Source organism: Bufo bufo, chromosome 5, assembly GCF_905171765.1.
Source record: "Bufo bufo chromosome 5, aBufBuf1.1, whole genome shotgun sequence".
NCBI lineage: Eukaryota > Metazoa > Chordata > Amphibia > Anura > Bufonidae > Bufo > Bufo bufo.
In genome coordinates this window covers 140,633,080-140,654,508 of record NC_053393.1, presented here as the reverse complement: position 1 = coordinate 140,654,508, position 21,429 = coordinate 140,633,080, and the positions used below count along the sequence as shown (strand labels likewise).

Below are 21,429 nucleotides of genomic sequence, written 5' to 3'. Positions count from 1 at the left end.
TCTCTTAGTCTCTCCCTCTCAGGTACCAGGCGGTTAAATAAAGCTTTTTCAGCTGAGGATGGTAGAGGTCTCCCTGTAGAAGAAGATCCGGGTACAGAGGCAAAGTCCAGTGATCGTTTCTCGATAGCTGAGACAAGACAGGAAACCAAGCCCTGCGAGGCCAATATGGGGCTACCAGTATCGCCTCTGGTGCTTCCTTGATCAATTTGGTTATGATCTGAGGTAATAGAGGTGTGGGAGGATATAGGTAGACAAACCTGTGACTCCAAATGAGAGAAAAGGCATCCAGACAGTCGGGTCTGTCTGTTTTCCTGAGTGAACAAAACTTCATTGGATTCTTGTTGTTCCTCGTTGCAAACAGATCCCATTCTGGACAACCCCATCTGTCCACTATCTGATGTAAGTATTTGGGGTTCAAAGCCCATTCTCCCGGGGATACTTTTTCTCGACTAAGACGGTCCGCTGTGATATTGTCGGATCCTTTGATGTGAACTGCCACCAAACTGTGCAGCACCGGTTCCGCCCAGGCCATGATACTGCTGCAAATGGCCTGGAGAGACAGGCAACGAGTTCCTCCTTGTTTGTTCACATAAAATGCCGATGTAGCATTGTCCGTCTGGAGGAGAACTGCCTTGTTGTGGAGATAGGGCTCGAAATGTTGAAGGGCTAATTGAATCGCTTTCAGTTCCCTGAAGTTCGAGGATCTTTTCATTATGGCCGCAGACCATTCATTTTGAATCCACCGCTCTCCCATGTGCGCGCCCCATCCCTTGCGAGAAGCGTAATATTTCCTTGAATATTTGTGGATTGGTACATGTAGGTACGCATCCTTTAGATCCATAGACGCCATTACTTCTCCGGTTTGTAGGATGCTTAAGACGGATTTTATGTTGTCCATTTTGAACTTCCATTTTTTTAAATGATTGTTCAGGAACCTTAGGTCTATGATGAGGCGCCACTTGCCGCCTGGCTTTGGTACTGGAAAGATTCTTGAATAAATGCCTGAAAACTGCTCCTCTTCTGGAACTGTTTCCAGCGCACCCATGTGTAGGAACTCCTGAAGAAGTGGCATAATTCTTATGTCTTCTGTGGTATTTATTAAGAATCTTTCTCTTGGAACATGATGGAATTCGAGAGAGTAACCATTCTTGATCAGATTTAAAACCCATCTGTCTGATGTGACATTTTCCCATGTAGCGTAAAAGTTTTTCAATCTCGCCCCTACAGCGACAGCAGGCCTGATGTCAGAATTTAGAGCTGGGGGCAGGAGTATCTGAGGGCTTCTTCTTTCTCTTATCTTGGTAACGGAAACTAAATCTTCTTCCAGATGGTTCTTGAGTATTACGTCCACGAAAGGAACCTCTTCCTCTTTGGTTACGAAACCTTGAGGGTCTAGATCTGAACGTCTGCGGGAATGCCAGTGCCTTCTCCTTTTTATTCTCTTCCAGGATTTTGTCCAATTGGGAGCCTATCAGTCTTCCCGGTTCAAAGGAAAGAGAACAAAAATTAGCTTTGGAGGCGGAGTCTCCCGTCCAAGGCTTTAGCCATATTGCTCTTCTAGTTGAGTTTGCTAAAGCCATATTCTTAGCTGTGATCTTTATTACGTCAAGAGGAAAATCACAAAGAAATTCTGCGGCTGTTTTTAAGGATGATACTTGGTCTGACAGTTCTTGTCTTGATACTCCGTTTTGGATATCTCTTGACAGCACACTAAGCCAGACTCTTAATGCTCTCGCAACTGGCACTGAAGACATCGCCCCCTTTTGTAAAGATGCTAGATTACAATGAGACCTTTTAAGGAAGGTGTCCGCCTTCCGATCCATCGGGTCCTTTAGTAAGGAAGTATTTTCTGAGGGAAAAAAAGACCTTTTTGACAAACGTGCGACCGCTGGGTAAATTTTTGCCGGTAATTCCCATTCCTCAGAAGCTGCTGGATCCAGCTTGTACAGGGATTTGAAGCGAGGACCTAAGTCGAGGTGCAGCACGCCAGACCTACAGGGTATTGCGATTGTGAGGTCACGGTTATGGGCAATCGAGGGTTACTCACTGTATTGGAGAACCCTGGGCAGGCATGTGGCAGTGAAGGAGAGGTAGACACAAGTTCCTCTGGGGCACACTCTGTATGTAGGGACCAGGCCTGATGGTGGATAAGGTGCCCTGGATGTTACAGGTATTTTGAGTGCCTGGGGCAAGGTCCCTTTAAGGATCGTGATGCCAGTGCCTGTAACGGTGGCACACCGATTTATAGGAGCAGTAATTGAGGTACACAGATGGTATGATGAACCAAACGTTGCTTTACTTAAAACAGTCCAAACTTTGTACATACAGTTGGTAATGATGCAGTCCCTTTTATCATATATTTCACAAGCAGGCTTACTTTCAATAATGGCAGGTATAATCTTGCAAGATACTTGGAGGGTATACAATTAATGCTCCACAGCTATTCTGGCTGGCTGTATCCCAAGGCCCGGATGCCTAAATGCTGGCTTTAATCCTTGGTAAATAAATCTTCCTCCCGTATTGACACTTGCTTCTATTTTATAGTACCTCTGCTGGTTGTACTGTCCTTGCTTGGTATGTAGGTGGCTGCAGGTTTCTCCCAGAAGGTCCATCTCTACTACTGGGGTTACTTCATCTGTGCTAGCTGGATTCAGGGTCTCCAGGCAGGCTGTACTTCTCCACTAGCCTCCTGGTGGCAACTAGAAGCCTGGACTATCTAGCTGCATGTCAGGAGGAGGCCCTCAGCATATCTCTGGCTAAGATGCCCTCTCACTTCTGTGTCCACAGACTCCTGACTACAGACTCTCCCCTCCCTGTCTGGGCCTGAACATTTATACTAGGGGCTCCCCATCTCCCTCTAGTGTCTAGTATGTCTAACTACACCCTAATAAGCCTTATATGCATGTCACAGGGGAAATATACATGAAAAAGCACATAGAAAATACATTAACATACATGGTCAAATATAATATTACTGTCCCTTAGGAATAGGAGTAACACGTGACCCAATTGACCTTTGTGTAGTGCCCACCCCTACCTAGTGGGACAATACACAGGCGCTTGTCTGGTCTTTTCCACTCCTTTTCCATAATAGTTCTTAGAACTGGATGGGCAGGAAAAACTCTGGATTTCTTTTTGGGAAAATAATACAGACTTCCTTTATCCTGAACCGACTCCTCTTCTTCATTGATTTCAAGACATCGTTTTACCCTTTTTATCAGCTTCTCTGCTGAATTTTTCTTAAATAGAAAAAATTCTTCACCGCCCCATCTGAATCAGATGATAAATCCGAAAAAGATGCTGAGAAAAGTGACATTTCATCTGTATCTTGGTGATGATAGATTTTTTTCCCTTTAGGAACAGAAGTAGAGGCAACCTCCTGCATATTTTCTCTAAACCAAGCAAAAAAAATTCTTGCTTCTTCTGCTAATCCATCTTGCGGATTACAGTAGTTACAAATGTTAGACACTGCTCCTGGCGTTAAGGGTTGAAGACATGTAATACATCGATTCGCTGAAGTAGGCTGAGAAACAGGAGTGCTCAATTTATCTGCACATAAATCACAGATGTCATCCTGCAAATCCTCAGGAATGGGCAATTTGCATCCTTGACAAATACGGTGCTTGGACTTTTGTTTTCTTTTTCTTTGATGAGCCTTATGACTCGACATCTGTAATACAAAGACGTCTATTATCCAAAAAAAACACATATATACCTAAGGTGAAAGAATCTACCTTAGACAAACCTAGACTCAGCTGCCTGGAACATCAGCGGCGTGCTGCAGGCAACTGAGGCTTTTTATATAGGGAAACATTAAACCCTTAACATAGCCACTCCCCTTCCCCACCCTCTCTCCCCGAAGCGACAAGCGCTGACTTCAAAGGAGGAAGAGAACAGGGCGCGCATGCGCACGGGAGCCGGAGCTCCCGCAGGATCAGTGACGTAAGGGTTAGAGCGCGCACGCGCGCCCTAGTAAGATTACCAGCGGCCCCAGCAGAGAACACTCATCTGGAGGAGGAAGTGGAAGCTTGAAATACAGGTAAGGCTCGCGGCATAGAAGCGGTGCTTACCATATGCCTGAAAAAAAACTAAAAAGTTTAAGCAAACATGGTCCGGCAGCATAAATATAAACCAGACTATGAACTGGCAGACAAGGGCACTCACCGCACCGCTGTGAGGGAACCTGCTTACCAGGACCAGGTCAGCCAGGCAACCGCACTGGACGTAGACAGGCGACCTGGAACAGGCATTACCAGGCAACGCACTGGCAGGCAGAAAAATTGCTACCATACGCTATACCAAGTCTGGGCCAGGAACACACTGGCCATATAAGATGGAGCCTGAACAACGCAAGGCCCTAAGTCCATTCCTAGGTGGGTAGCAAGGTGAGGATACACCTGCTGGAGTGAAGAACTGAAAAAAACGCGATTTGCTGCAGTCGGCTGGTTCCTCATATAGGGGTGCCTAAGGTGTGTTCAATCTGGTTAATTAATTAATTAATTAATTTGTTATTGGAATATTTCTAGGTGGGTGGTCCTAGTATGGAGAAGTGGGACAGAAATATCCCTTCTGTGCTGCTGTAGGACGAAGAAGAAAGCAGTTTATAATGCTCAGCCATAGATGAGTATATAGCGGGTTAGAGTAAATCTAGTGGTCATTTACATGCATGTTACTTATTCCTGGAGAAACCCTTTAAACAGTATAGTTTTGCAATTTTCTTTGTATGATCACTCTCAGGACTATTACATGCTCCATAGCATCATCCACTGGTCTATAGGTGTTTTTATATAACGCAGCATACAGCAAGGTTCGTACTGTAATGATTTATACAATGTAGAGGTGCAGGTATAACCCATGACAGTATAACATATGATGTGTGCTATCATCTAACACAAGAGCAATTTAGTTATTAGAATGTGCTGTATCATACGGACATGGTGATATTGCTTCCACCATACGTCAGTGGAGTAGGATCACTTTGCTCTGGAGTAGGACAATGTGATTCTGTGCTCTGATAGAGGATGCCGCATATAAAAGGGACACATACAACATCTAATTTTCTCCTCTTAAACAAATAAAATCTTAGTGTAGGGAGTCGGGGACCCATCTGAATGAGGTCGCCGTGACGTGGCAGATGGGCTCGCACAGTCTGATTAAAATGTGCGCTAAGAACCTCACTCAGGCCCGTCGCTAACAGACAGGCAAAACAAGCAATTGCTTGGGGCCCCGAGCTGGCCCGGGGCCCCATTATAGGGTGGCCAGATGTCCGGTTTTAGGCCGGACAGTCCTGTTTTCAGACTCCTGGTCCTCCGTCCGGCTCAAGACCTGGACGGACGCCCAGAAGTCCTCCTTTTTTGCGGTTATTGGCGACTACGTGGTGAGGGGCACTTTAAATCACTCACAGTCTATGTCACATGATCTGGATCACTGTCAAAAGCGCAGAGCGCTCATCGTACTGACGTCACACGCAGCGCTGCCCTGCAGATTCGCGCCAGTCACTTCAGGCACAGCGGGAAGGGAAGTAGAAGACAGCTTCTGAGGAGCGCTGCCACTGCCAGCCGAATGCGAGCGCAGCTGCGCAGGTAGTCGTAGTATCTTACTGGCGAAGACTGTGCTGTTGCTGTGGCCGGGCCGTGGAGGGAATGGAAATGGATTGCTGAAACTGAAAGGGGGGGGGAGTCTGCTGTGAAACTTCAAGTTGAAAGGGGGGAAAGACAGTCTGTGAATGGCTACTGAAGGGGTTAATTATAACTACTGTGGGAGCAAAGGGGGGAATAAATAACTGCATTGAAGAGGGGACTGAAAGGGGTTAATAAATACTGTGACTGGGGGACTGCTGAAAGGGGGGAATAACTACTGTGAAGGCCCTTCACAGTAGTTATTAACTCGTTTCAGCAGTACCCTTTCACAGTATTTATTAACCCCAGCAGTCCCCGCTTTACTGAATGAGGGCGTGGCTTCATGGAAGTGGGCGTGGTTTATCGGTTTTGGAGGGGGGGGGGGGCTCTATGTCTATTTTGCTTGGGGCCCCCAAATTCCTTCAAACGGCCCTGACCTCACTATTATAAATACGGCCACTAAATTTGTCATTGGGACACTTGTCATGATTGGGACACTTGTCATGGAAAATATCACTCTTGGAAGCATAAACTTGTGTAATATAATTGGTTTTAGTCAGGGATGTAGCTATACGGAGGTGGAGGTAGCAGTCCTACCTAGGCCCGAATGTCTATGTACACTTGTGCTTAAATAAAAAAAACTTTCACGTTTTCTCCCATTAATCTGCACTCAATACGCCAGAATTTCTGAAATTTTTGCATATTTATTAAAATGGAAAATCTAAAATATTGCATTGACATACACTGTAAGTATTCAGACCCTTTACTAAGAAGTTAGTTGAAGCACCTTTAGCAGCGATTACAGCCTCCAGTATTCCCGAGTATAATGCCACAAGGTTTGCGCAACTGGTTTTGGGGATTTTCTGCCATTCTTCTCTCCAGATCCTATCAAGCTCTGTCAGGTTGGATAGGGACTTCGATTCAGTAGACAGACATTTTCAGGTCTTTTCAGATATGTTCAAGAGCTCTGGCTGGGCCACTCATGGACATTCACATTGCAAGGTTGTCCCTAAGCCACTCCTGTGTTGTGTTGGCTATGTGCTTAGGGTCATTGTCTTGTTGGAAGGTGAACCTTTGGCCAAGTCTGAGGTCTGTAGAACTCTGGATAAGGTTTTCATAAAATAAAAAAAATTCTGTAATTTGCTATATTCAGCTTTACCTCAACCCTTACCAATTTCTCTGTCCTACACAATGAAATACACTCCCACAGCATGATGCTGCCACCATCATGCTTCACTGTAGGGATGGTATTGGGCAGGTGTTGAGCAATGCCTGGTTTCTTCCAGACATGATGCTTAGAATTCAGGCCAGAAAGTTCAATCTTGGTTTCACATTTGCATTAAAGAGATTGCCAGAAGCAAATGCATCTCCATCTGGCACCATTCTCTATAATGGGGACCAGCAGTGATCCAGCTGTAACCCGGAAAATATACCGGGAAGCAGCTGGACAAATACTGCTGCGCGCAGCAGTTTTCTTCTGGCTGCTATTCAGCATGTTTGCTGGGTTGCGGCCGGATCTCCGCCAGTCCCTATTATAGTGAATGGGGTTGGAGCAGTGTCGGACTGGGTTGCCTAGGGCCCACCAGTAAAATTTATTTCGGGGCCGTCCATTGGGATAAATTCAATATTTCCTGCTCACACAGCTGCAGACGGCAGCAAGGAGCTACATGATGATTGATTATGGGGGTCCCTGCAGTGACTTTGAGAAAGTGGGTCACTGGGAAAAGAGCATACTGTCTGACTTGCCCTTGTACCTCTAGGACTTCTGAGCCACCTGATCATATCTATAGTAATAAATTGGGGAGTTTCTTAAATAATCTACCCAGTTTTTATATGAACATAGGCTGGTTGAGGTGCTGTACACGGCTTATCTATATGCAGTGCAGTAAGTCTACTGTGCTATGTGAACTTGTGCAGGGGTTGGTACACTAGTGGCCCTCCTTGCTCAGGGGCCCCTGTGGGCCAGTCCAAGCCTGATTGGGGGCATTATACAGTAAATGCTGGGGGCACCATTACTATTGAGGGCACTTTGGGAGAAGATTAGATACACAGTTCAGCAGACAGTATCACATATGATAGGATTAGATACAGCAGCTCAGCAGACAGTATCACACATGAAATGATTAGATACACAGCACACCTGCTTGGCAATTTTTGGAAGTTTAAACCAGTGAATAGAGAAAATACTGTGCATGTGCAAGGTGCTGTCCGTTCACTTTAAGACCTGTCCCACCTATCTGACATTTATGGCATATCTTAGCGTAATGCTATAAATGTCCCATATGGGGATATCCCTTTATTAAATTTCCTCTTTGGAGTTCATTGCTTACATATCCTTCAAGGGTTCCACCCTGTACCTGTTCAATACACCCCCTAGGATACCTGTAAAAAAACAGAAGCACAGGAGAAATGTCATCTCCGACAATGGGGGGCATATAGTTAGGACATAGGTTTGCAGATTCATATACTACGTCTTTTAGTGCCCCTCAGTATTTATAATGCCCCCTTTAGTGCCCCCGGTATAAATACTGGGAGCAGTACAAAAGATAGTAAAACTATTGGGGCACTAGGGGGGCATTATAAAAATTGGGGGCAATAACAAGAGGCAGTGTAACTATTTGGGGCGCTACAGAGAACATTATAAATATTGGGGGCACTACAGGAAATATAAATACTGAGGGTACCATTACTAATGAGTGCGCATTGGGAGAAGATTAAATACACAGTTTGGCAGACAGTATTATATATGATAGGATTAGATACAGCAGTTCAGCAGGCAGTATCACATATGATGGGATTAAATTAACAACGCACCTGCTTGGCAGTTTTTGGAAGTCTCATACCAGTAAACGGAGAGAACACTGTGCTTGTGCAGGGTGGGGCACTACAGGAAATATAAATACTGAGGGTACCATTACTAATGAGTGCGCATTGGGAGAAGATTAAATACACAGTTTGGCAGACAGTATTATATATGATAGGATTAGATACAGCAGTTCAGCAGGCAGTATCACATATGATGGGATTAAATTAACAACGCACCTGCTTGGCAGTTTTTGGAAGTCTCATACCAGTAAACGGAGAGAACACTGTGCTTGTGCAGGGTGCTCTCCATTCACTTCAGGACCTGTACCACAGGTGATACCCACACCTATCTGACATTTATGGCATATTCTAGCGGTATGCCATAAATGTCCCAGATGGGAATATCCCTTTAATTAATTTCCTCTTTGGAGTTAATTGAATACCCATCCTTTAAGGGTTCAGCCCTGTACCCGTTCAGTACACCTCTAGGATACCTATAGAAAACAGGCGCAGGAGAAATGGCACAATTTAATATTTAGGAAAAAACACAACAATATATATATTTTTTTAAGAAACACACACAAAAAAAACTATTTATTATAAAATGTTCTTGGATCTCTGTGGCTCTGGCCCTTTAAGGGAGATGGAGGCTCCTTCTTCACTTTCTCCTAGGATTCTTCTATTAGAGGAAATTGAGTTGTTCACCTCAGGCAGATGTTCGGGGCCGCTTAGGGTCACACACAGCTCTCACATTGTATCGAAAAGAAAGAAAATTAAGATCAGCAAAACAATTCCCAAGTACATGGGGAGACAAGTGGCCAGACTTACCCGATTTGGTCCTGTGCTGCTCGTCAGAGGTCCCTGATGGTGGGAGCCAGCCGTGGAGACTGAGGCTGAGGTCTGTGTGTCACCTCAATTTATACCCACCGCTGATAATGACATCATATGTAAATGAGCAATGGCCCCATTATAATGCCACAAATACACTCACCTAAAGAATTATTAGGAACACCTGTTCTATTTCTCATTAATGCAATTATCTAGTCAACCAATCACATGGCAGTTGCTTCAATGCATTTAGGGGGGTGGTCCTGGTCAAGACAATCTCCTGAACTCCAAACTGAATGTCAGAATGGGAAAGAAAGGTGATTTAAGCAATTTTGAGCGTGGCATGGTTGTTGGTGCCAGACGGGCCGGTCTGAGTATTTCACAATCTGCTCAGTTACTGGGATTTTCACGCACAACCATTTCTAGGGTTTACAAAGAATGGTGTGAAAAGGGAAAAACATCCAGTATGCGGCAGTCCTGTGGGCAAAAATGCCTTGTGGATGCTAGAGGTCAGAGGAGAATGAGCCGACTGATTCAAGCTGATAGAAGAGCAACGTTGACTGAAACCGAGGGATGCAGCAAAGCATTTGTGAAGCCACAACCTTGAGGCGGATGGGCTACAACAGCAGAAGACCCCACCGGGTACCACTCATCTCCACTACAAATAGGAAAAAGAGGCAACAATTTGCACGAGCTCACCAAAATTGGACTGTTGAAGACTGGAAAAATGTTGCCTGGTCTGATGAGTCTCTTTTTCTGTTGAGAGATTCAAGTCCGAATTTGGCGTAAACAGAATGAGAACATCTATCCATCCTCTGATGGCTACTTCCAGCAGGATAATGCACCATGTCCCAAAGCGCGAATCATTTCAAATTGGTTTCTTGAACAAGACAATGAGTTCACTGTACTAAAATGGCCCCCACAGTCACCAGATCTCAACCCAATAGAGCATCTTTGGGATGTGGTGGAACGGGAGCTTCGTGCCCTGGATGTGCATCCCTCAAATCTCCATCAACTGCAAGATGCTATCCTATCAATATGGGCCAACATTTCTAAAGAATGCTTGTTGAATCAATGCCACGTAGAATTAAGGCAGTTCTGAAGGCAAAAGGGGGTACAACACCGTATTAGTATGGTGTTCCTAATAATTCTTTAGGTGAGTGTAAGTGACTTATCTATCAGGATTCTAATGATGACATCACAATCAGGGTCTCAACATGACAGCGGCCATTTTGAATGTAATGAGGTACAGAGTACAGATAATGGGTTAGCACTTTGTCCTTGCAGTACCCCAGAGCAGGGAGTATCTGCAAATGGTTTGTTCTTTAATCTAATGTTATGGTAAGTATTGTTTTGCCATGTATTGGACACAGCATAGCCATGTATGGATGGCACAGCCACGGGCTAATAATCCTGGCTCAGTCCTTTGCAGGAGGTTGGGTGGGTAACCAGGATCCACTCCCAGCTCAATTAGGGGGTGATTAGTGAGATTTGAGAGAGGAAGAAATTTGTGCCTGATGCTCCCTCCTCTCAGGCCCAAGAAAACTATTGAGACTAACAGATTTATGCAAGGTCAACGGAAAGAGAGAAAGACAGCGAGAAAAGGAGAGAACAGGAGAATTTAGAGTCTGCATGGCCAAGTATAGGAGATAGCAAGGTAATCTGTGACTATAGCCATTCAGACTTTGCTGCAGTGAGGGACAATGTTAAGACACCCTTCACACCTGGACACACCCTGGCCAGACATGCCTTCAAAACCCTGTATCCTGCAATAGACATTACAGCCATTACTGCCAAGGTACTGTTGCCATAGATTCCACTGAGAGAGACCCACACCTATCTGACATTTATGGCATATTCTAGCAGTATGCCATACATGTCCCAGATGGGTATATCCCTTTAATTAATTTCCTCTTTGGAGTTCATTGGTTAACCATCCTTTAAGGGTTCAGCCCTGTACCCGTTCAGTACACCCCTAGGATACCTATAGAAAACAGGTGGACAGGAGAAATGGCACACTTTTATATTTAAGAAAAAAAACACAACAATCTTTTTTTTTAAATAAACACACAAAAAAACAACTTTATTTATTATAAAATGGTCTTGGATTTCTGTGGTTCTAGCCCTTTACGGGAGATGAAGGCTTCCTTTTCACTTTCTCCTGAAATTCTTCCATTCTCTCACATTGTAAAGAAAAGAAAAGAAAGATCAGCAAAACAATTCCTAAACATGAGAGAAAAGCTGCCAAACTTACCCAATCTGGTCCTGTGCTGCTCTTCAGAGGCCCCTAGTGGTAAGAGCCAGCCCTGGAGACTAAGGCTGGGGTCAATGCTTCACCTCAATTTATATCCACCTCCGATTATGATGTCATATGTAAATGAGCCATGTCCCCCATTATGATGCCACAAGTAAGTGAGTCATCTGACAGGATTCTAATGATGACATCACAAGCAGAGTCTCAATATAACAGCGGCCATTTTGAATGTAATGAGGTACAGACTACAGATAATGGGTTAGCACTTTGTCCTTGCAGTACCCCAGAGCAGGGAGTATCTGCAAATGGTTTGTTCTTTAACCCTTTAAGAACCCATGATGTAGCTGTACGTCATTGGTCCGATCCCTAAACAGCTGGCGCGGTCGCGGTCGCCTTAGCAGCGGGGTTTCTGCTATTTTAAATAGCAGAGACCCGCGGCATATGTATGCGATCAGCCATAAGGCTGATAACATACATCTTACCTTTCAGATGCCGTGGTCAAATGTGACCACGGCATCTGCGCAGACCAGAACTGGAAGTCGCGCGCTTCCGGTCCGGTGACAGCATTCCCCGGCTAAGATCGGGGGACCTGTTACCTCGATCTAATTGCCCGAAGCCTCAAGCCGGCTTCAGAGTCAGACCTCATGCACATGACCGTTGTGTGTTTTGCGGTCTGCAAATTGCGGATCCGCAAAACACGGATGGCGTTTGTGTGCATTCCGCAATTTGCGGAGCGGCACAGACAGCCATTGATATAACTGCCTATTCTTGTCCGCAAAACAGACAATAATAGGACAGATTATTTTTTTTTGCGGACCATGGAACGGAGCAACGGATGCTAACAGCACACGGAGTGCTGTCCGCATCTTTGGCGGCCCCATTGAAGTGAATGGGTCCGCATTCAAGCCGCAAAATCAGGGCAGCCAATCAACAAGCTTTTAAGCTGTGTGCCCTTAGAAGCCTACTAATGGCATGGCTGTGATTGGCCGGTGCATCATGTGACCCAGCCTCTATATGAGCTGGATCACGTGTAGCACCGCCCATCAGCTCTCAGTAGTGAAGGGACAGAAAGCAGGCAGCTGAAGTGAGGGACGGTGTTAGTGCGATTTTTTGTGGGTGCGATACACCATCTTTGCACCCCTAACACAGAAAGCTAATCATAAATCTAGCTGTTAATTCTGTGCGTGACATACAGCGATTTGGTTGTGGGTGCTGCACAGCGCGGCCGGGGATGTATCAGCGGGGAGGGAAAAGGGGTTGGGGGTCCGGCAACTGATATTGGAATGCCAGCGGGGCCCGGGGCGGTCACTGTATTCTATTACACTGGGCCCTGCACACTGTAATATTCATATGTAACCTGTAGGCATTGGAGCTTTGTTAAACTATAGAAATCCTCTGAAGCAGTATCGCAATCCACGTAGTAGTCACTTGAAACTCCAGTGGCAGGCAGGCGGTCGGCGGCAGTGTAACGTCACTCACTACGTCACGCGCCTGCTCCGCCTGCTTCATTCATAAAGTGGGAGGAGCAGGCGCATGACGTAGTGAGTGACGTTACGCTGCTGCCCAGCCTGCCTGCTACTGGAGTTTCGAGTTAGTACTATGTGGATTGCGATACTGCTTCAGAGGATTTCTATAGTTTAACAAAGCTCCAATGCCTACAGGTTACATATGAATACTACAGTGTGCAGGGCCCAGTGTAATAGAATACAGTGACCGCCCTGGGCCCCGCTGCCATTCCAATATCAGTTGCCGGCCCCCGCCCCCTGAATTAGGGGTTATTCACTATTTACACAGGGACAATGTTATGGGGGGATCTGTGGATGACACATATATAGCATAAGATGCATATGATGATCACAGGTCGGCACTGCTGTTTGAAGTCGCGGTGCACGAGTCTATGGGATAAGATGCTATATATGTGTCATCCACAGATCCCCGCCCCATTACAGTGCCATCCACAGATCCCCCATAACAGTGTGTATCCACAGATCCCCAATAACAGTGCCATCCACAGATCACCTCCATAACAGTGCCATCCACAGATCACCTCCATAACAGTGCCATCCACAGATCACCTCCATAACAGTGCCATCCACAGATCACCTCCATAACAGTGCCATCCACAGATCACCTCCATAACAGTGTCATCCACAGATCCCCCATAATAGTGTTTCCACAGAGCACCATTAGTTCAAAACCCACCAAAAGCACCTTTTGGTTCAAAATATTTTTTTTCTTATTTTCCTCCTCAAAAACCTAGGTGCATCTTATGGGCCGGTGCGTCTTATAGGGCGAAAAATACGGTAGTTAATCCGTCTATTAGTTAGGTGCACGTCATATACCCATTTATTGCTTGAAGTACACCTGCACTGCATATGTGACAGGGAAATGTATATAGTTAATCTGTCTGTTAGTTCAGTGGGTGACCTCAAAGAATGAGTGTCAAACAATTCAGACAGCACTCCAGTTTTTTATGATGCTTAATTGTTTTTTATTGGCCGGACATGGTGGTACACAAAGCAACGTTTCAGGCACATAGGTTGCCCTTCGTCACGCAGAAGAGTGTCCACTGGACTGAGGGAAAGCGCTGGCTCTTTCCCTCAGACCAGTGGACACTCTTCTGCGTGACGAAGGGCAATCTATGTGCCTGAAACGTTGCTTTGTGTACCACCATGTCCGGCCAATAAAAAACAATTAAGCATCATAAAAAACTGGAGTGCTGTCTGAATTGTTTGACACGAATTGAGTTCCAGGAGGTGGAGCCAGGAGCATACCCCCGATGAGCACCCACACCAGCCAGAATAGACAGAGTGCTGTGATCAACTAGGATTATTATATCGACGTCTACTCCCTCAAAGAATGAGGAGAGCATCAAATAAGGGACATGGCCCCGGTCGTGGTGCTGCTGGTGCTGATGGAGCTCCTGTTGCAGGGAGAGGACGTGGTCGATCTGTGCCAGCTACACACCCAAAGGAAACACATTCCTCAGGTGCACGTAGGCGACAGGACGTTCAGCGTTATTTTGTAGGCCCGAATACCGGTGTAGGCCAGAACAAGTAGAGGCGGTAGTAGATTGGGTGGCTGACAGTGCCTCCTGTTCCTTCACATTGTCTCCCACCCGGTCCCCTGCTAAAAGCGCAGAATTGGCACCTGCAGCCCATGGGCATCTGTCTTTCACCTCACCCCCTTGCAAATCAGCCAAGCAGTCTGAGCCCCAAGTCATGCAGCAGTCTCTTCTGCTTTTTGATGACTCTGCTGGCTGGGTTTCTGAGGGCCATCCACATAGCCCTGCTCCAGAAGTGGAAGAGATTGAGTGCACTGATGCCCAACCACTTATGTTTCAGGATGTGGACATGGGAGGACCACCGCAGCACATCTCTGAAGATGATGAAACACAGGTGCCAACTGCTGCGGCTTTCTGCAGTGTGCAGACTGGCAAGGAGGGCAGGGGTGAAGACTGGGTGGAAGATGATGTGGAGGATGATGAGGTCCTAGGCCCCACATGGAATCAAGGTCATGCGAGTGACCTGTGTAGTTCAGAGGAAGAGGTGGTGGTCACACAGCACCAGCCGCACAGAAAAAGAGGGAGCTGTGTGCACTGCCTACTAGTGATGAGCGGCATAGGCAATATTCGTTTTTGCCATATTTCACAATTTTTTTGCATAATATTCACAATAAATTCGCGATCTCCAGTCATTATTTTCGCGATAGCGCAAATTGGCACTAATGATGCACATATTTTTTACGCATTACATTCAACTTCACATTCTATCAGGTCTGAGTAGATATCACTGATTGGTGCACTAAGTATTGTGACATCACAGCACTATGTCTGTAGCCTGTATGTATGGACAGCAGAGAAACAGTAATTCCTATCACACTACCTAACACCTTGCTACACTATATCACTATCTAACCTACACTATCTCCCACTATCTGTATTTTATATATATGAGCTAACTAACTATCTAATGTAATTGGATAAGTAATAAGATCCAGATGAAAGCAGAGAGCACAGCAAAGACGCTGCTCTCTCTCTCAGAACTGCAAAAAAACTGCAGAAAATGGCTGCTGGGGAGTTTCCTATATAGTAAAGGGGTAGGCAACGTTCCTATTGGTTGCTAGGGATGTTGCTAAGCTCTGACAAAGATATTGCAGCCTTCTCAAGTGCCGATATTCGCGATAAAAATTCACGATTAGAATATTCGCGATCAACACTACTGCCCAAGCGAACTCAGTGAAGGACACTTGATTTGTTGCCCCTACACTTGCCTGATTATTACCTTCCACCCTTCCACCACCATTGCACCGAGGCCATTATATGGTTTGCACTTTCCTTCCTCTCTTGTACCCTGCAACTGTTTACTATCGAGGGCGCCCCAGCTGCCACCAGGCAGTAGTCCCTAAAAGGCCCAGGGTATTCCCCGAGGGAAGAATGTGTGCGCCCTACATTCACATGGCCCGAGGGCAGGGGCGGATTAAGTGCATCATAGGCCCGGGGCTGTTTCCCAAACTTGGGCCCCTTTCCTCTATTTATCAATGACCCCCCCCCCCCCCCCCCCCCCCCCCCGCCATTCGGTGTTCTGCCCCATATTTATAGTAAATATTTAAAGATAACTACACAACATGAAATTCTTTGCAAACTTCGAACCTTTATTGAAGTTTTTATAACAATGGTAAATGGTCCTTCAAATAATATATTAAATGGATTATTTTTTTTTTTTATTACAGGGAAAGATTTATCCAAACTAAATTAAAAGAAAAAGTGACTTGGTTACTTATAGCAAACAATCAGATTCCACCTTTCATTTCCCAAATGAGATCTGAAAAATGAAAGGTGGGATCTGATTGGTTGCTCGGGACAACTAAGTCAGTTTTCTGTACAACCAGTTTGGAAAATGTACAATAGTGCCATACTGTATACAATAGTAAGTGTCAGAGGACATACACTCTTACAGACCACATACATTTATAACATCCCCCATAATCATGTTCAGGAAACGAACAATCTAGCATCCGAAAATATTACAAAAAATATTAAAAAAATCATATGTGCACTCTCCACCCAGTAACTGCCTCCAAGGTTGGCGCAAGTAAATGTGCCTTGTGTATAATGAGACCCCAGTATAAGGCTTTGTCTCACTTCAGTAAATGGCATTTATCAGGTAGAGAAAGTTAATACAAGACACTTACTAATGTATTGTGATTGTCCATATTGCTTCCTTTGCTGGATGCATTTTTCCATCACATTATAAAACTGCTCATTTTCATGCTTATTATGACCACCCTGCAATCCATCAGTAATGGTAATGCTAGCACACTATAGGAAAGATTGTGCACTCATGTGGTCCCGGCCACCAGTGAGTCTGGAACTTTCTCCTATAGTGTGCAAGCACGACCACCGCTGCTGGATTATAGGGTGGTCGTACCTATGGAAACTAGCAGTGTATAATGTCACCTCCATTTGATGGCTCATCCATTCAAACACACTGCACCTGTACTAAACTCCCAACAGAACAAGTACAGATGGCAGTGGCTTTGAATAGAGGAGACATCACATGGAGGTGATTTGCCTGGTCACATGACCCTCCATTATCGGCCATCTTATGGACAGGACCTCTGTGTGGACAGCACAAGAGACTTTGTAAACAAGGGAGAATACCTTATGAAATATAGAAAATGGTGCAGAATTTCACCAAGGACTATAGGTAAGTGTCATATCATCTCAGAAACACATTGGTCAACAATTACCAGAAAGTGGCCAACCCCTTTAAAGGGAATTTCTCACCAGCGACCTGCCTACCAAACAGTTTGCACAGACACAGCTTCTTACCGTCAAAATGAATGGCTTGTGATCCTCTTGTAGGGCTGTCTGCCCTTGTGTTTTTTACTTCTGTGAGATGCTGGATTTCACAGGAGGTAATGATAGTGGAATAAGCAGATCTGTAGAATAAATATAACATGATGGTGGATTAGTAATCTCTATATTTGAGGAGGAACCACTCTGGAGGTTTGGCTCGGTTCTGACTGAAATGGCGGCTGCTGGCCAATGTCTCTGTGCCACTGCTCTGTCTCTCTCCTCACAGGTGCCCAGTAGTGTTGAGCGAACTTCTGTTTTCAAGTTCGGTAAACGGTATATAAGGTATGGGTTATCTAAGAATTCCGTTATGGATTCTGCAAACAGGAACTTAGGGTCCGTGGTAGTGTTTGAACATCAAAATGGTGGATTACTATTGATCCTTCTCCTCACACGTGCCAAGACCAGCACACCAAGTGTTTGAACATCAAAATGCTGGATTATTAATCCCTGTATCATACAGGGATTAATAATTTATCATTTTGATGGTCAAAAACTTGGTGTGCTGGGCTAGGCACCTGTAAAGAGAAGGATCAATTGTAATCCACCATTTTAATATCAAACACTTGGTGTAATAATCCATAATTTTTATAGTCAAACACACTTTGTGATGGGCAGTGGCACCTGTGAAAAAGAGGCAGAGCAGAGGCCAGACAGCAGCAGCCATTTCAGTCAGATTAGAGCCAAAGCTGCAGAGTGGCTGTAACCTGTAATCTGACTAAAATGGCCACTGCTGCTCTGCTTCTCACTCACAGACACAACCCACAGTCCCACTGCCCTGCTGCCCAGGCCATCACCATTCATTAAAATGTACTAGCTTTGGCTGCTGCTGTGCCTGCTCACTGGAATGCTGGAAGTTAACCCCGAAGAAGCAGGTCCTCCCTCCTTGCTGCTTTCTCTCACAGACCCAGCCACTCCATCCAGGCTGTCCTGACTCCTGGCGCTGGCAATAGTAGTGGTGGCACTGAAAAGATCGGGGGCGGGCACATCGGTGGCGGGAATAAAGCACTGCAGCGTGCCTTCTGTGTTCTATGATGGAGGAGGCGGAGCTACAGTGAGTGACTGACTGAGTCACGTGCCCCCCCCTCCTCTCCTCAGCACTCTGTCTTTCGCCGAATCCGCCCTGCTTCATTTTTAACTCCTTCCACCGCGGCGCTGACGGGGGCGGGATCAAGCAAGCCGGCCGGTTGTTACTGTCTGCACTGCAGCAGGCAGCGCAGCGGCGCGTATAAGTGAAGCGCTGGCTGTGCGCCGCTACTGCAGATATATTTTTAGTAACTTTGGGTCTGGTGGTGGGCCCTTCACTCACCCTGGGCCCGGGGCTGCCGACCCAAACGCCCCAATTATAATCCGCCACTGCCCGAGGGAGCGCCAGAATGAGAACAGCTACTGTGAATCACCACTACTATCTGCAGATCGCTGCAGAAGTCCTTGGAGAACTATACTGATTGAGTTACACTAAGGCCCCCTTCACAGGGGCATCGCGGGTGAGGGCCGGATGCGTTAAGGTGCATGGCGGGAAACCCGCGCGAGTAGGCACGCAATTGCAGTCAGTTTTGTCTGCAATTGCGTTCTGATGTTCAGTTTTTTCCGCACGAGTGCAATGCATTTTGCATACACGTGAGAAAAAAAAAATGAATGTGGTACCCAGACCCGAACTTCTTCACTGAAGTTCGGGTTTGGGTTGGGTGTTCTGTAGATTTTATTATTTTCCATTTTAACATGGTTATAATGAAAAATAATAGCCCTCTTTAATACAGAATGCTAAGTATAATGTCAATTGAAGGTTAAAAAATAATAAAAACATAACTCGCCTCATCCACTTAATCGTGCAGTCGGCATAGTCTTCTTTATTCTTCTTTCAGGACCTGCAAAAGGACCTTTGATGACGTAATCGCGCTCACCACATGGTGAGCGTGGTGACGTCAGCGCAGGTCCTGCTGAATGAAGATAGAAGATCCTTCTATCTTCATTCAGCAGGACCTGCACTGACGTCACTGGGCTCACCACGTGGTGAGCCCGATTACATCATCAAAGGTCCTTTTGCAGGTCCTAAAAGAAGAATAAAGAATAAGATGCCGGCTGCGTGATCAAGTGGATGAGGTGAGTTAAATATTTTTTTTTAACCCCTCAAGGCACATTTTACTAAGCATTCTGTATTAAGAATGCTATTATTTTCCCTTATAACAATGTTATAAGGGAAAATAATACAGTGAATAGACTTTAATGGGGTCCGGGGTTGCTCATCCCTATCATCTCCTAGCAACCATGCGTGAAAATCGCACCGCATCCGCACTTGCTTTCGGATGCTTGCGATTTTCACACAGCCCCATTCAAAACGCAGAATATAGAACATGCTGCGATTTTCACGCAACGCACAAGTGATGCGTGAAAATCACCTGCACAGCCCCATTGAAGTGAATGGGTCCAGATTCAGTGCGGGTGCAATGCGCGAGGTGAACGAATTGCACCCGCGCGGAATTCTCGCCTGTGTGAAAGGGGCCTAAGTCATTCTCCGAGCTCTCTCATCTTCACATGGAATGTGAATTCCTGCACGCAGAACCATCTGTATTAGAGCAGGACCACACCGTGCAGCGGTGCCATTTATGGGATACAACTGTATTGATGTTCAGTACCGCTTAGCCTTGCCGGCTGCAGGGGGCTTCAATTAATTTGGTCTGCATTGTTTAGTCAATGTTCATTGTTAAAGGGATATTCCCATCTGCGACAATGAGGGCATATTCATGGATTCTTTTTCAAATGCCCAGGATTTGAAATAGCAGCATTCCTGGTGTCTGGTAATGCTGGTCGTCCATATTTGCTTGGAAGCAGAAAAAGAAGATAACTTTTCTCTATTTCTGAACATCCCGTATGCCCAATCAGATAAAGCCGCTTATGATAACTCACACAGGACTCCATTAATGTAAATGAGTCCATAAAAAACAGGATTATATGCTCTCCACCTCCCAAATGTATACATCTAACAGCCACTATACAATTCCCATATGTATATAATTATAAAATGACTGCCCCAGTAGTAATAATACCCCCTAAAATGCCCCCAGTAATAATAATAATGATAATGCCCCCAGTAATAATTATAATGCCCCTATAGTGTCCCCAGTAATAATAATAATGATAATACCCCCAGTAATAATTATAATGCCCCTATAGTGTCCCCAGTAATAATGCTCCTCATTACACTGCAGATTTTAATATTTTTGTAGAAAATGTGGAAATGTACTATATGCTACAAAATTGCTACAAGCAAATCTACAGCAACAATTCCACTACATGTGAACATAACCTTACCGGCTGCCCGGCGCTGTGCTTGATAAGCTGTGAGGCAATGGCGCTCATTGGAGCGCTGCGGTCTCCTCAAACAGCTGATCGGCGGGGACCCCCACCAATCACATCAGTATTATGTGGTCATCAGTATTAAATTCTTGAACACCTTCAAAAAAAATCAAAATAATAATAAAATCACAAAAAATACCCCACCTTCCCAAAAAATGCTCTCGTGCAACTAGGTAAGACCCTATTGTAATTTGACATGCAATATATAAAAAGTTACAGAAGGCAATGACAAATGCAAACAAAAAGTTTAATATTACTGCAAGAAAAATACCTAATTCTAAAAAAGCAAACTTTTTAAATTAAATTCTTTAGATTTATAAACTTAGACATTTTAAACCTCCTTGCATAAATTAGGCATAAAATATTAGTGGAATAGTAATATATGAAAAACCTGAATTTCTCCTACAAAAAAATGCAGCAACAAATAAGAAAGTTGCAACCGCAAATCTAACGCAAGTCAAACTGGGTCTTGTCCTTATGATTAAAATCAGCCTGCTCCTCTGAACCGGGTACACAGTGACTGGTATATAGAATAAAATTAAAAGAATAAAATTAAATTAAAACATTGGAGAATGCGGGCATCGATCCCGCTACCTCTCGCATGCTAAGCGAGCGCTCTACCATTTGAGCTAATTCCCCAGCTCTGTACACAACGTCTTCCATACTCCCTTCTATCTCCACACTGCCCCATGCGGTCATATATCACACAA

The 21,429-nt window shown here is 45.1% G+C and overlaps 1 non-coding gene across 1 annotated transcript; it reads right to left on the bottom strand.

Annotated features, from left to right (window-relative positions):
* Positions 1-21,285: 21,285 nt before the first annotated feature.
* Positions 21,286-21,358, bottom strand: TRNAA-AGC. The gene has a single exon. It is a non-coding gene; the product is annotated as a tRNA-Ala (tRNA).
* Between the last annotated feature and the right edge of the window lie 71 nt (positions 21,359-21,429).